Source organism: Coregonus lavaretus (genome assembly GCF_964263955.1).
Source record: "Coregonus lavaretus genome assembly, chromosome: 27".
NCBI classification, from domain to species: Eukaryota; Metazoa; Chordata; class Actinopteri; order Salmoniformes; family Salmonidae; genus Coregonus; species Coregonus lavaretus.
In genome coordinates, this window is record NC_140014.1 from 40,664,572 (window position 1) to 40,671,346 (window position 6,775).

The window sequence follows — 6,775 nt, forward strand, 5'->3', positions numbered from 1 at the left end:
CCCCCTCCACTCAGTATTTTTGTTAAACAGAAAACCCAAACATATGGCAGCAGATCCACAAGGTCTGCCATGAGAGGTGACTGTGTAGTTCCCCTAAGGAAAAGCACCTTTAGTAAATCTGCTTTTTCTGTGAGAGCTTCCCATGTCTGGAATACACTGCCAGCAGACACACACAACTGCACCACATATCACACTTTCACAAAATGCTTGAAGACATGGCTAAAGGTCAATCAGATTTGTGAACATGGTCCCTAGCTGTGTGTTGCCGCTTTCCATGTCTGTTGTCTGTAACTTGTGAGGTGTGGAAACACTTTGTTGCTTTTATGAATTTATGAATCTATGTTGCTCTGTCTGTATGCTACGTCTTGTTCTATGTTGTTATTGTCTATATTGTAATTGTTTTTAATAACCTGCCCAGGGACTGCGGTTGAAAATTAGCCGGCTGGCTAAAACCGGCACTTTTACTGAAACGTTGATTAATGTGCACTGTCCCTGTAAAAATAAACTCAAACTCAAACTCAAACTCATTACAGGGATATGGCTCTGAATATATACAGCGACACCTCCCCCATAAGCATTCCTGTCTCTTCTGTAGATGTTATGTCCTTGTATTGCTACTGCTGTATCATCAAATGAATTATCTAAGTGAGTCTCAGACATGGATAATATATTAATGTTATCTGATGTTAGCAAGTTATTGATTTCAATAACCTGATGTCTAAGGCTACATACACTATATTAATATGGGCTATTTTCAGCTCTTTCCTGGGTAGCTTCTCATAGAACAAACAAAGCTACCAATATGTTAAAGTCACTAACAGTTAACCCTGTGTTGCTACCAATATGTTAGTCACTAACAGTTAACCCTGTGTTGCTACCAATATGTTACGTTAATAGTGTGTAAGAGGGTTAGTTAAAGACTCCTTAAATGTGTTCTGACTATTTTCATAGAGGTGTTATGAATGACTTATGTATTAAGCTGCCATGTTGGCCATTAAGAAAGATAACAAACAAAATATAATCTTCTGAAATTAAATAAAGCAGAAGTCCCACATTTTGTCCAGCTCCCGTCTCACTCATCATCAACTTGTCTTCCAGAAGGCGGACTCCTGCTACCAGTTTTTCTTATAACAATGTGTGAGGTGATTAGTGGTCAGGTGTGGTGCTTGGTTGGAACTAAACCCTGCAATACCTATTCACTCCAGGACAAGGGTTAAAAGCCCCTGAACTAACATAATGTGTTCTTATATTATTTACATTTACATTTACGTCATTTAGCAGACGCTCTTATCCAGAGCGACTTACAAATTGGTGCATTCACCTTATAGCCAGTGGGATAACCACTTTACAATTTATTTATTTATTTATTTATTTTTATTTTTATTTTTTTTGGGGGGGGGGGGGTAAGGGAGGGATAGAAGGATTACTTTATCCTATCCCAGGTATTCCTTAAAGAGGTGGGGTTTCAAATGTCTCCGGAAGGTGGTGAGTGACTCTGCTGTCCTGGCGTCGTGAGGGAGCTTGTTCCACCATTGTGATATAGAGTCTTTAGATACATAATCAACAATATAAATATAGTTAAGAAAATATGAATAGTTATAAGGTTAATGTAATACACAGCTACATGTGTGTTCATATCTCCTTCGGTTATTGTCATAATGTCATAACCTAATACATGTTCATTCGACCGTGCATTTGCATTGCGTGGGTGCAAATCTTCAATCTATCAGTCTCGCCATATTTCAAGTGTTTTCAACAACGTTTACATGACTGTTTACAGTCCTTCACGTTCAACCTTTTGTTTTGTTTTCAGAAGATGCAGGGCAACAAGAAGCCCATGGTATGTCTGTAATGTATGTAGTGTTCATGTCAGTGTAATAAAACCTTATAAAGACAGAAATACCAACAACAGTAAATGATGGAGACAGTAGTGAACTTTAATGAACTGTGTAGATGGAGGGGGATGGACAGAGAGAGGGAAAGAAAGAAAGAAAGAAAGAAAGAAAGAAAGAAAGAAAGAAAGAAAGAAAGAAAGAAAGAAAGAAAGAAAGAAAGAAAGAAAGAAAGAAAGAAAGAAAGAAAGAAAGAAAGAAAGAAAGAAAGAAAGAAAGAATATACAGTTCAATAGATCCACCATTGAGACTGTGTACACTATTAGTATCCGTACAGACAGTCATTGGTCTCAGGATTTGTGTTGGCAGTGATACAAGGGTAGCATGTGTTTTGACCCCGGGATCTGACACAGCGAGATAAATGGATGTATCCATTGATTCTCATGAAGGAGTCTAACATCTGCCTTTTAGTGGGTTTGGCCTTCCCCGGATGGGATATTGTAGGGTCCCAAACTGAGGAGAAGACAAAGGCTTTCTGGTTGGCGTTCCAGTCACTGAAGACATTCATGAAGGGGAGAATGCTGGTTGCTCCTCCTGGGAAGTTGCATCTCTCCAGGCAGGGAGAATAGGTGGAGAAGAAGACGATGCACTCGTTAAGATTCGCTGCTTTTAGCAGAGTCTCCATTCTGCTGGGGTTGGTTCCATCATGCTCCAACAGAATGTACTCAGCATGGAAGGTGTCAGGTATGGCTGCAATTAACCGGTTTCCTATGTAGACTTTATCTTTGTCAAGTTTTTCCTGGACCTCCCAAGGTTGCACGCCTATGTCAAAGTTTATTACATTTCCGGTGCACTGCTGTTGGGTGAGTCTGACAGCCATGGCATACTGGTGTCCCTCCAGACCGAATCTAAACAACAGCAGGAGACAGAAGAGACAGAACACAGACATAGAGGATCAGAAACACGGGTTATTTCTGAAACATTAGAAACAGACAGGAGGAGGACACTCCCGTCTATTTCACCAAAACAAAAGTTTGAATATATGATTATGTGCACTGTTACTTATGCATAAATTATCACCGCCATCTCATGGATCTCTCAAAGTTAAGAGAGGTCTGAGATAGTGCCCTCCTTAATTATTGGGACAGTGACACATTGTTTGTTGTTTTGGCTCTGTACTCCAGCACTTTGGATTTGAAATTATACAACGACTGACTATGAGGTTAAAGTGCATATCGGGTGAACCGTTTAGAAATTACAGCACTATACTAGCAATGCAGTCTATACTAGCAATACAGTCTATACTGGCAATACAGTCTATACTAGCAATACAGTCTATACTAGCAATACAGTCTATACTAGCAATACAGACTATACTAGCAATGCAGTCTATACTAGCAATACAGTCTATACTAGCAATACAGTCTATACTAGCAATACAGTCTATACTACCAATACAGTCTATACTAGCAATACAGTCTATACTGGCAATACAGTCTATACTACCAATACAGTCTATACTAGCAATACAGTCTATACTAGCAATACAGACTATACTAGCAATACAGTCTATACTAGCAATACAGTCTATACTAGCAATACAGTCTATACTACCAATACAGTCTATACTACCAATACAGTCTATACTAGCAATACAGTCTATACTAGCAATACAGTCTATACTAGCAATACAGTCTATACTGGCAATACAGTCTATACTAGCAATACAGACTATACTATCAATACAGTCTATACTAGCAATACAGTCTATACTAGCAATACAGTCTATACTACCAATACAGTCTATACTAGCAATACAGTCTATACTAGCAATACAGTCTATACTACCAATACAGTCTATACTAGCAATACAGTCTATACTAGCAATACAGACTATACTAGCAATACAGTCTATACTAGCAATACAGTCTATACTAGCAATACAGTCTATACTACCAATACAGTCTATACTACCAATACAGTCTATACTAGCAATACAGTCTATACTAGCAATACAGTCTATACTAGCAATACAGTCTATACTGGCAATACAGTCTATACTAGCAATACAGACTATACTATCAATACAGTCTATACTAGCAATACAGTCTATACTAGCAATACAGTCTATACTACCAATACAGTCTATACTAGCGTGTCTTGTCTGCAGCCCAGGGGCTTAATTTACTGGGCTAAGTGTTTGTCCCTGTCACGCCCTGACCTTGAGAGCCTGTTATTCTCTAGTTGGTTTGGTCAGGGTGTGAAAATCTATGTATCTATGTTTAGATTCTATGTTATGTATTTCTATGTTGGCTGGGTGTGGTTCCCAGGCAGCTGTCGATCGTTGTCTCTGATTGGGGATCATACTTAGGCAGCCATTTTGCCTACCTTTAGTTGTGGGATCTTGTTTCTGTGTGTTTGGCTTGTTTATGTTAGCCTGTAGAACTTCACGTTTCGTTGGTTTTGTTTTTTTTTTCTGTGTTTTATTCAATAAACGAACATGTACGCATACCACGCTGCACCTTGGTCTGACCCGTCTCTCAACGAACGTGACAGTCCCAGGTTCACGGTTTGAACATGTTTTTATAACGGTGGACCAAACATTCAAGACAGAACAAAAATATAATATGAAGGTTAAGACATTTTTTATCTTTGCACCTTCAAATCTCCCCCCAAAATTTTACATTTCAAATAATGCCTAATGATTCTGTCTAACAGACATTTAGGAGTACTTAGAGTATGATTGAACAGAGAAACACCCACCTTCTCAGCTCTTGTACCACATTAGCCAAGACCTGTCCATCGATAGCATCCACCTTGCCTCCAGGCCAGAGAGCCAGCAGAAACAGAAGGACCACTCCCATCATAGCTACACACATCTGAAACACACACGATCACACTATATATTCACATCTGAAACACACACGATCACACTATATATACACACACATCTGAAACACACAGGAACACACTATATATACACACATCTGAAACACACAGGAACACACTATATATACACTGAGTATACAAAACATTATCAACACCTGCTCTTTCCATGACAGACTGACCAGGTGAATCCAAGTGAAAGCTATCATCCCTTATTGATGTCACCTTTTAAATCCACTTCAATCAGTGTAGATGAAGGGGAGGAGACAGGTTAAAGAAGGATTTTGAAGCCTTGAGACATTTGAGAAATTGATTGTGTGCCATTCAGAGGGTGAATGGGCAAGATAAAATATTTAAGTGCCTTTGAACAGGGTATAATAGTTCGTGCCAGGCACACCGGTTTGTGTCAAGAACTGCAACGCTGCTAAGTTTTTCACGCTCAACAGTTTCCCATGTGTATCAAGAATGGTCCACCACCCAAAGGACATCCAGCCAACTTGACACAACTGTGTCCAGGACATAGACATGTATTAGATGGGCAGAAAGCTTAAAGTATTGTTAATATAACTGTACTGTCCAATTTACAGTAGCTATTACAGTGAAAAAAGACCATGCTATTGTTTGAGGAGAGTGCACAACAACAAAAAACGTATCACGGCAACTGGTTTGATACATTCACTTCTGAAAGTAAATAATGTACTTACATTCAGTAATCTTGCTCTGATTTGTCATCCTAAGGGTCCCAGAGAGAAAAAGTAGCATAGTTTTGTTTGATAAAATCAATTTTTATATTCAAATGTAGGAACTGGATTCTACAGTTTGAACCCCTGCTGTCTCTGGCTCCACACCCACCCCGCCCGGCCATCTAGATGTGTGAAAGTTAGTGTATAAGCTAATGATCCATCATGTATGACATTCCTGGGAGCGTGTAAACTTACATTTTGTATTACCATATCATTTTCGTATGTTCTCTATAGTTGTACTTGAAAATGTATCAATTGACCAATTCGGGCACATTTGGGCAGACTTGATAAAGAATTGTCCAGTATTGCAATGCTTCACTGTATCAATCTGAAACTTTGCACACACACTGCTTGAATCTAGTTGCCAAAATCTAAACTTCAATATAATATTGTGGCCTTTCTCTTGCATTTCAAAGGTGATAAAAAAAAAATAAGTTTTTTGGGGGGGGGGGGGGTTGTATTGTCTTTTACCAGATCAAATGTGTTATATTCTCCTACATTAATTTCAGATTTCCACAAACTTCAAAGTGTTTCCTTTCAAATGGTATCAATAATATGTATATCCTTGCTTCAGGTCCTGAGCTACAGGCAGTTAGATTTGGGTATGTCATTTTAGGTGAAAATGGTGGGCTAAAAAGTTCCTAATAAAATAAAATCCACAATTTTGATAAGCAGTAAAGATAACATTAGATGTAAGTCAAGTAGAATACACTTACAGAGATTGTAGAAGGCTGCCTGATGTCCTCTAGATTGTAGAAGGCTGCCTGATGTCCTCTAGATTGTAGAAGGCTGCCTGATGTCCTCTAGATTGTGGATGGCTGCCTGATGTCCTCTATCCAAGACAAAACAGATAAAGGTTAACTCAAGTTATGGAAAACATCTTTAAACACACTTAGACATTTTCTTTATTCCAAACAGCAGAACAACAGTTAACACATTTAGTTTGGAGGCAAGGTAAGCACAAATACAGCCAGGTACCTGTTGAAGTCTTGTTGCTGTGTCCATGTGAGCAGCGCTTTATAGCGTCTTCATGTCTCAATATTTATCTAGGGGAAGGGAGGGCAAAGGGAGGGACAGAGGCTGCTGGCATCATTACCATATTTATCTAGGGGAAGGGAGGGCAAAGAGAGGGACAGAGGCTGCTGGCATCATTACCATATTTATCCAGGGAGGGACAGGTGATGCAATAGCTTTACTGGAAATAGACAGATATTATTGACCTGGTGACTGAGTTGCTGTTAATTTCTTGCTACTTTCTTTAGATTTATGTTTTGTTTTATTCACATATTATCTCTTTCAGTGTATACATCTGCA

At 38.9% G+C, this 6,775-nt stretch overlaps 1 long non-coding RNA gene across 1 annotated transcript; it reads right to left on the reverse strand.

Annotated features, from left to right (window-relative positions):
- Positions 1 to 1,916: 1,916 nt before the first annotated feature.
- Positions 1,917 to 6,516, reverse strand: LOC311102452. The gene is made up of 3 exons (XR_014610010.1): positions 6,440 to 6,516; positions 6,178 to 6,264; positions 1,917 to 4,711 (listed from the first exon to the last, which is right to left on the reverse strand). It is a non-coding gene; the product is annotated as an uncharacterized lncRNA (long non-coding RNA).
- Positions 6,517 to 6,775: the final 259 nt, after the last annotated feature.